This window comes from Hibiscus syriacus, unplaced genomic scaffold (genome assembly GCF_006381635.1).
Source record: "Hibiscus syriacus cultivar Baekdansim isolate YM2019G1 unplaced genomic scaffold, ASM638163v2 tig00009023_pilon, whole genome shotgun sequence".
NCBI classification, from domain to species: domain Eukaryota; kingdom Viridiplantae; phylum Streptophyta; class Magnoliopsida; order Malvales; family Malvaceae; genus Hibiscus; species Hibiscus syriacus.
Genome location: NW_024062184.1, coordinates 1,050,535 through 1,059,550, shown reverse-complemented (window position 1 = coordinate 1,059,550; position 9,016 = coordinate 1,050,535).

The following is a 9,016-nucleotide window of genomic DNA, read 5'->3' as shown; positions in this document are numbered from 1 at the left end:
ATCCCCTCTGGCCCCCTGCGTTTGTTATGGCGTGGTCTCGTCTCTGATCATTGTAACTTTGAACTTCTTTGGCTTCTTGTTTCCAGAATTAGTCTAATAACCAATCGCATCCAAGTATTTAGCCAAATGAGCGTTCTATCCCTTACAAATAATATCTCTCAAATCAGACAATGATATGTAATTCAACATGTTGTCATGTACCATTGTCTTCAGGGATGGGAGCCGAAGCTCGACGAGAAGCCAATGACGACGTTCTAAAATAGGGATAAACGCCTGTAATCATAAATAATAATTTAATTGCACACATCAAATTTTTATTTATGAACACCTTTAAAATATTCAAAAATAAATACTAATCTTATTGACCTCCCACCACGTAGGATAAAGTTTAGTTTTTTCATTACCCAACACATATGAAGTGTCTCTCTGATCCTTCAAGTGAGCTACGTGAAAAGACGTCAGCATAATAGTTCATTGCATATTTTTTTATTTTCTTCAATTTTCTTATTATCAGAAGACGTGACACACCCATGCATCAATATGTTGTTTTATAAAAAAATACATATATTAGTGAATTTCATAAATTTAAAGAAAATTAATCAAAATGCAATATAAGAAGAATATAAGACTTACCTAGTCGTCGAAATAGTCATTGTCTTCAACCCCTAATAACACACCCCACCAAGACCGATCAAGAAAAAATGCATATCATTGTCAAGTTTGCATATGTCAACGTAACACTCATGGCTCCGCTCATGTAGATAAAAATCAAATGTGGTCTTTGCCCAAAGGGTATTATCCAGAATTGTGTCTGGTAGTGTTCTCCTCTCCACTTCAGATACCAGAATAGTACTGACCGGTAACTCATACGAAAACCAACTCTCATCCATCATGTTGGGCACTTGAGGGGGTTTATCCATATATTAACATATTATGCCATATGAATCGGGCTCTTGAACGGTGAAAGAGACCTCTTTAATGATGACAAGAGCCTCTTGAATAGTGGGAGGGGCCTCTTGAAGGATGATAGGGGCCTCTTGAACAATAGGAGAGGCCTCTTGAACGATGACAGGTGAATCGGTCTTTTTCTTACGTAGTCTTGGCACTATTAGGGTGAACGAAGACGTAATGGCACGTGCACGACGTTTAATGCGTCAACCTCATCGTGCAAGAAAAACCCAACGTAAAGCATCTACCATATTAGGTCGCTAAAAATAAATTAATACATAAATCAGTAAATAAACAAATAAATAATGCCGAAAAAAGATTATTTGCATTTTTAGTAAAGTATTAAACAAACATACCTCATTGCGTAGAGTATGAATCTCATTCTACAACGATTCAACAATCTCATGTAGAGCGGCTACCTCATCACTTAAAGTAAATACCTCACCACGTAAAACACCATTGTCATCGCGTAAAACCTCTACCTCACCACGTAAAGATTGTATCTCATCACGCCATGCACCATTGTCTTAACGTAAAGTACCGACCTCCTCATGCAAAGCATTGACCTCATCACGTAACTCCTCTAACTCATCCCGTGGAGGTGAAGAACAGTGAGATAAATGTCGTGGCATCTTTGTCGGTCGCCTATCATGAGGTGATGGTGGAGAAGAGGCTCGATGATGAGACGGAATAAGTGATGGCTCTCGTTGTGAAGGTGTATAATCGGCTCGATCAGGTGATAGCTATGGGTGAGGTGATGGCTCTCGAAGTGGGGGTTGCTCATCATCCGTGCCATAAAAAAATGCTTACTAGCTTGCTACCAATCAGTGGCAAGCTAAGCCTCTGTAATGGATAGTTGGTCTCCTAACAATTTAAAAGCTCAAACAAAGTTAAACGTCTACTAGTAATAACTTGTTTACATATGGTAGTATTTGTGTTAACTTACATCATTCATCATCATATATGGTAGTAACTATTCCCAATCCAACAGCCGGATCCTCCTCCAAGAAATAGCCCTAGGTATATCATTTGAATTTTTGATTGCATATGTCCGCATACTGGGAAAAGCCTCAAATATCCAAATATATAAACAATATAATACACAAACATTAGTAATTGTTAAATAATTAATTATAATTTTGGAATATAGAAATTCTTACCTTAAAGGCCCAAATAAAGCTTGCAAAGTGTATTTGGAACCATGGCCACACAAATTTTTTCGGTCCTCAAAGGCAGATGACAACTTTTTCCATGTAACTTTCCATAGATATGAACCTCACGGAAACAGGTTCCATGCATTTAGACCATCTACCAATAATATTAGGTCCTCAGAAATAGGTTGTCTGACCTCTTTGCCTAAAAAACCGGTATACAAAAGTAATAAATGGCATACTCGGACAACATTGAGGTCATCTATCCGAGTAAAACCATCTTTAACAAATAATCTTTTCAAGTCGTCAACGTGTAAACTCGACTTCGCCTTTGCCACCTCAGGAAAAACCTGAGATAACCATGATGGGCGGGCGATATGACTAGTGTACCGACCTACATCATCGTGTCCGAAGCGTAGACCAGTGATTAAGCAAAACTCCTCCCGTCCAAAACAAGTATAAGCCGTAGGAAAATGAAACCATATCTATTCATCACCACGTTGTATCCCCTCGGATAGATCGTTAGTCATGGTCTGAAGAAACAAATAGGTCAACATAGCATTTCCACCCGGATATTGTACTTTCAGCCATGGCCCGTAGCAAGTATCATCAAACAATTTTCTTTGTACAGGTATAAGCGTCGACGCAATTGTAGTGGCTAGGTTTAATTTATTCCTTAAGGTCAATGAAGCCGAAAAAAATTTCTACAAAAATAATAAACATACCAAGTTAGATATACAAAAAACTACAAATTATACACTATAAACAGACATGATATTAAACAGTGAAAACAAAGCCAAATATATTTCAAACTTGTACGGTAATCACCCAAGTCATTATTCTATCATAGTTCATCAGATAACATTACAGAAGTAAACACTTATATAAACATTTAAAAGGACAACATATAGGTTTACTGCAGGTTAAAGGACAACATAAAGAGTAGTAGTTTATTCTTGAAATTTAAATTCGCAACACTGTGAAGTTAGTATTTGTCTTTATTTTTTGGTTGAAGTAATGCAATTCATTCAAGTTTCAATTTACAGAAGAAGAATAGTTTCTGAAACTTAAAATCGCAACGCGAAACTAAAATCACGTTGCGATTTTCATTTTCGTGTTGTAAATTTAAGTTTCAAATAGTCTTCTGCAAATTGAAACTTGAATGAATTGCATTACTTCAACCAAAAGACAAAACAAAGACAAATATTAACTTCACAGGGTTAAAGACTAAACAGTTTAACAGTATTGGCAGTAACCGAATGAATTTACAACCGAATGAATTTACTAAGCAATCTAAGTGAAATGGTTAATATATTATTGAAATTATCAGTAAATTTATCATCAATTTAAATATGAAAAATCTAATAATAATAGAAAATTTCAAAATAAAAATAATTAAAAAAACTAATCATCGGTGGTTGATTTTTTATTTATGACTGTGAATGGTTGTGAGGGTGGCTCTAAGAGATGGAGATAGACGGATTTCGTCGGAGATGGCGACGAATTTCGTCGGAGATGAGGACGGATGTTGCCGTAGAGAGTGAGAGATAGAGATGAGATTGAGTTGTGATTTAGGGTTTTAAATTATGATTTGCGATTATACTGTTTACATTTGTGTTGCGAAATTAATATTGTGTTTCGAATTCGAAAATAAAATTCGCGTTGCGAAAATAAACGCGTTTTGTGAATTTGACTTCTGTGTTGCAAATTCAGAAAATCGCAATGCGATTTACATATTCGCGTTGCGAATTTGGAAACTAAATTGCGAAATTGGAGTTCGCATTGCGAATTTGTTGGTCATTTTCGCAAATCTAAAAATATTGGTTAAAATCGTATATTATAAGGTATTTTCGGTCACTGAAGTTATTCTCTTAAAATAATAGTGAACAAAAGGGTGAAAACTTAAACATGCAGAAAATCAACAAATATTGTACACCATGAATACTGGGATCTCAATAAAATACTAGGTTAAACACACGACAAAAATGAAAGATATCAAAATTATATATCGAATTAAAAAACAATAACAATATAAACGAATGAACTACAACGAATAAGACTAAATAAGATGCCATAACATGAAGTATAGTAACCATATCAAAAGAACTAAGATGAAAACAATATAAACAATAACATGAAATATAGTAATCATAAATATAAATTGATTAAGTAAATAAAGAGCAGAAACGAAATAAAAAGTAAACAATTCATAAGAAATAAAACTTCATTAGTGGCTAAATGAAATATTATAAAGATCAATGACTACATTCAAATAAATGACATATCAAAATAGTGATTAATTTAAAATAAAATTGAAACAAGATACCTAAATCAAAGAAAATATCAAAACGAAGTATCTAGTTACTGAAACGCAAACATGGCAAGGCTTGGGGAACCTAAGAATGATTTTACCTACGGACATATGACTAAAACGAAATAAAACTGAACATGCAGTCCAAATTAAAAAACAACAAAAAGACCAATTTTAGTGATGGAAATAAAACACGATAAAAATAACAGGGACCTGAAGGATGTTTACCCATGAACGTTTGACCAAAACGCTACATCTGCTAAGGACCAGGACCAAACAGTAATTTACCCATAAATTAATGACCAAAATATAACTGGATTCACAAAGCTAGAGGACTTACGCGTGATTATACCATGATTTGGTGACATAGATGAAAAACAAGCCTAAGGTCCAGGGACCTTAGCGTGATTTTCTCAAAATATCAAAATAAGAATACTTTCCCCTCCAAATTTAATTCTGCCCGCTTCTCAAACCCTCTCTTCTCTTCACTCACTACGCAGCACTATTCATCGGCCCAGAGGTCATCAACGTTGGCCGTCGCAAAATGGAGTCCATCCACGATCTCAACCCAGACCAAGCAAGGATCTAAATTTCCTAATCAACTTTAATCCCTCGATTTCCCTTCTCTCCTTTTCGCTCGAGCGGTGACCGATCCCCACAGAATCGGATTCTAATCCTCTCATCCCGAGAGGTTCAAAACCCCAAGGCAGGCCACCACACACGGTGGCGCTGCGACTTAAACCCTACGACCCTATTTCCATGATGAACACCAAGGCATCCAGGTATTCTACAATTCTAACTTTTATTTATTTATTTTTTTAAGCATAGCATAGAACGAAGAACAACATATAACCTAAATTATATTTTTCAGTGGCATTCTAAGAATTGAACAAATAAACTGAAAATGAAAACAAAGGCTAGAATACCTTAGGATTTTCTGTTCTGCTTTCGATTACTAAAAAAAATCTTGTTACATAGTTTTTTTTCCAATCGGGGCCCTCTCTGTTTTTTTTCTATTCTGATCGGGGTCCCCCGTTCTATGATTTTCTGCATTTGTTTGATGGTGGAGTGATGGGTGAAGTGTGGGCAGCAGTATGGGTGAGGCATGGGCAGCAGCAACATGGGGCGTGTTGGTGTGCAGGAACAACAGGGTATGGGCACGAATATGGGTGGTGTGGGGGCGTGCTGGATCTCGGGTAGGGTCCCAGTTGTTGGGTCTTGAACCGAGTCGGGTTAAGCCTAGAATTGGGCCCGTAAAACAGAATGTAAATATGTAAATTAATAATAATAATAATAATAATATTTTAATAAAAACAAGAACCCGGACAAAAACAAAAATAGGTGTCTACATCTGAAAAATAGTTATTTCTAACAACAATATATCTTTCTATTTTGATTAAAAGCTTTTAGAAAATGAAATGAATAATTGTAAAAGAAAAATAGTTATATTATTATTAGTTTACTTTTTCATATTTATTTGTTTGATGTAAATTGTTATACATCTGAAAATATAATTCTCTTGGAGATACAACTTTCTTGCCATATGTTATACCTCCGAAAATATATCTCTTCCGAAGATACAACTTCCTCGCCTACTTATTAAGACTATCAACGAATAGACTCACTTATAAAGGAACACGACCAACCAAAGGTCCTTAACAAGACTTTTGATAAACCCAATAGATTTGTCAGGGTTAAATCACGACTGTATTTATATATATTGTTGGCATATATCTAGGTAACGATGATTCTAGGTTTGACACTAGCACGGTTAAAGGGTCGATATATAAATCTATGTGAGAGGAGAAAAGTGGGACTCCCATAGTAATTTTTTCAGACTTTATGTCTTACAACCATCGATTATGTCTCTCCACCCAAACCAAAAAAGGTGAACCGTGATGAACTCCCAAGATCCATCTCAGGACAACCAATCCAACATCTTATCTTCGTCTCAAAACTCATTCGATGCATCTCCCCCTGGCCAGCAACACCAAAACACATATGATCTGGTGTACTACAAATCATACGAAGCTTATTATGGTTTCTGGTCACGGTTACCTCTGACAACATTATTAACAATACATATACTATCAAGATCAAAACCTCTCACAAGTTCAGGACTTGCAAGCCGATCTAAAAAACTTGTAAGAACAATTCTAAGACTCTCAGGAAGCCCACCTACAACTGCAACAATATAATCAACAATAAAAAGAGTTGATTTAGAAAACTCTTCAAGAGCTATTAATTTCCCAGCGATAAGGGAGTGGTCATAGATGGGAAGACGATGAAGGGGCTTCTAACGCTAATAAAAATGTCATCAAGAGAAGGCATATGCTTGCTTGAACGCCCATGAGGTCAGTGCTTCTTTTCCATAAGATGACCAGAGGAGGGATAACATGGAATATGTGCCTTAACCACTCGACCCGATAGAGCATGAATAGAGAAAATCTTACAAAGGTAGATCAACAATCTACGAGCCGTCAGAAACCCTGAAGGAAACTGGTTTGGGGAGGAGCAAAGCTCTCTCATGCATAATGTATTGGTCATCTCTTACCCTCAAAATTTTGAACCTCCCAATGAGACTTGCTACAGAACTAGGGATCCCACTAGACATTTGTCTTTGTATAGGGATTACATGGATACTATGAGAGCCTCTGATGAGTTGAAGTGTAAAATATTTTCTACTACTTTTTGAAGGGGAGCTAAAAATTGGTATTATTCTTTACTTACGATGTCAGTAAGGGACTTTAAACAACTATCTAGTATGTTTGTCGACCATTTTTTTTGGCAAATATGATCATATGTCACTCAAACATCAACCTTTTCAGCGGAGTCCAAAGTCCCGATAAGCTCTTAAGAAAGTACACGATGAGATTCTCTAGGGAACATTTTGTATGTGGTCTGAGGGATTTTAGACTCACTAGTAGCACTCCACTTTCTTTTCCTTCCCTATAAGCAAGATTAGGATTAAATTTAGAATTTGTAAAAGCACTCCACTTTCTTTTCCTTCCCTATAAGCAAGATTAGGATTAAATTTAGAATTTGTAAAAAAATAAAAATTGAGAGAAACTAAACTCTTCCTTAAGCCTCTGTTCTACAAAAGCTTTCTCTAAAATCAATTCAATAACTCAAAATATAAATGTCTTAATGATTTTATTCTAATTGTGAAAATCATAATATTATAGGATCTTTAAATTAGTATGTACAATTATTTTGTATCAATTAAATAATACAAATTTTGCAGCACTCTTATTTTCGACTATTCTCACCATTTCACATTCTTTTTCTCATCTATATTGTTATTTTTTAATTATCTATATAGGTAAGAAATTAAATTATAATGCATACAGAGAATAAGTTTGTGTCTTAATAGTGGGATTTTTTTATTAATTTAGGGTGAATATAAAATAATATTTGTTCAAAGACTCTCATCATTTGACAGTGAAAGTTTATATACCCTGCATATAATGTGTTCGAGATCTCATAAAATACAATAATTCTTTAATTGTTAAGATCAAAAAAATAACGACAGTGTCACACGGGATTGCCTTGGTATCTTCAAAGCAGTTACAATATCAAGACAAAAACGTTACTACTACATACATGTGTTTTACCATATTTTAAGCAAATAATGGTGAATCTTGCAGGGGAACTTATACCTTGGAGTAAAGCTAAATTTAATATTTTCTAAACTTTTGTTTCAATGAATCTGCCTGGTATCACATACTCTCAAGATTTTGTCTTACAATGCTTTACTTTTCATCGTATTCTATGCATCGATAATTTCCCACATAATATAATCATGCTTTCAAATGCATGAGAATGCTTCATCTTGGATCCAATATTGAGATTGTTTTTGGATTTTCTTCTCTTTCAATTTCTTTTTTGTTCGTTTCTTCATTTATTTATTCCTTCATAGTGTGAAAAGCATAAGAGAAGAAAGAAAAGCTTGTAATGGAACATTGCCAAGCCTCAAGAAATGTGATAAATCCTATGTGAAACATTTTAATTAGGATTAACAAATCCATTGAGTATTTTTTAATGGTAAAAGAGAATGTTGTTCTTCCTTAAAAATTCGGGTTTGAGTAGTTGTCTTTATAGAATATGTATGCACTGTCAATAAGATAAGAAAATTTTGAACATATATTACATTGTAATTTGACATAATTTTGTTTTTTTTTATAATGATATTATTAGCTCCAAAATAGTAACACCTTTAACTGATGATGTTAAAGAATTGTCATGAATCTTTTTACTGTCATTTGATTGCACTATCAAGATCATGCAAAAATCCAGTTGTTTTCAACTAATAACAATTTTACATGTTAGTTAAACATTTATGTTATGTTTGATAGGAGTATTATTTCTTTTTCTTGTGCTATGTTATATGAGTTAGCAATACACTAACTTCTTTTAGTAATTTTAACCTACTGACATAGTTTTAACATAGATAGAGGTACAAATACAATTGGTTGGTTGATCAAATTTTTCATCTTTGTTTTTTTATATTTTTTTAGGTGACGAGTTTTAGATCCATTATGAGCACTCCTCTTCCTTCCCTTAGAGTCCCCTTCCTCTTCCCTCTAGGTAAAATTAGGATTAAATT